Source organism: Geospiza fortis, unplaced genomic scaffold (genome assembly GCF_000277835.1).
Source record: "Geospiza fortis unplaced genomic scaffold, GeoFor_1.0 scaffold120, whole genome shotgun sequence".
NCBI classification, from domain to species: Eukaryota; Metazoa; Chordata; class Aves; order Passeriformes; family Thraupidae; genus Geospiza; species Geospiza fortis.
The window spans coordinates 2,241,228-2,241,897 of NW_005054364.1; the positions used below are offsets into that span (position 1 = coordinate 2,241,228).

Consider the following 670-nt stretch of genomic DNA (forward strand, 5'->3'; position numbering starts at 1 on the left):
GTGGGGGTGGGGGTGGTGTCTCAAAAAATCCTTCACATTGAACTTCACAGCTCAGCAGAATTTAGACCTGCATCTGTTTCTTTGAGTTTGCAGACACTGACACACATGGCTTTTCCATTAAAACATGGCAGCCAAACAAACTGGTTACAAGCTCTGACTTGATGGAGTAATATGGACTTATGACACTTCAAACATGTAAAGTGGCTTAAACTGAAATCATTATAAAGTGAATTATGATTCACTATAGATAAAGTACTCTGAAGATCCTGTCCTGATGTTTTAGCTGTAAAAATACACATAATTGAGGACTCAGCTTTGTTTTAAAGCTTTGCTTCATTTTAGATTTACCACAGAGAATATTTGACAAAAATAAGTCAAGTAATTTTGTTGCATTTTAAAAAAATACTCAACATATCATTTTGTCTCAGCATGAAGAATTTAAGAAGGCTGAAAGAGCATTTAAGGTAAAGGATGAATTTGGAATGGAAAATGGAACTCAAGCACCTATATGTTGAACAATGTATGTGGATACTGCAAAAATTGCAGTTTCTGTTTTTATGATGCAAACTAAAATACTAAAATCAACCATCTAAAGTTGAAGTTCATAATAATTTGACAGTGGAAAAAAATAAACAGATATGGAAATAATTATAAGTGATCTACCTCTAAA

The 670-nt window shown here is 32.8% G+C and overlaps 1 protein-coding gene across 37 annotated transcripts in view; it reads right to left on the bottom strand.

The window, feature by feature from the left end:
• CLASP2 (cytoplasmic linker associated protein 2) overlaps nucleotides 1-670 on the bottom strand; it is a 145,034-nt gene that overhangs the window by 27,770 nt on the left and 116,594 nt on the right. The gene's annotated exons all lie outside the window — the stretch shown is intronic.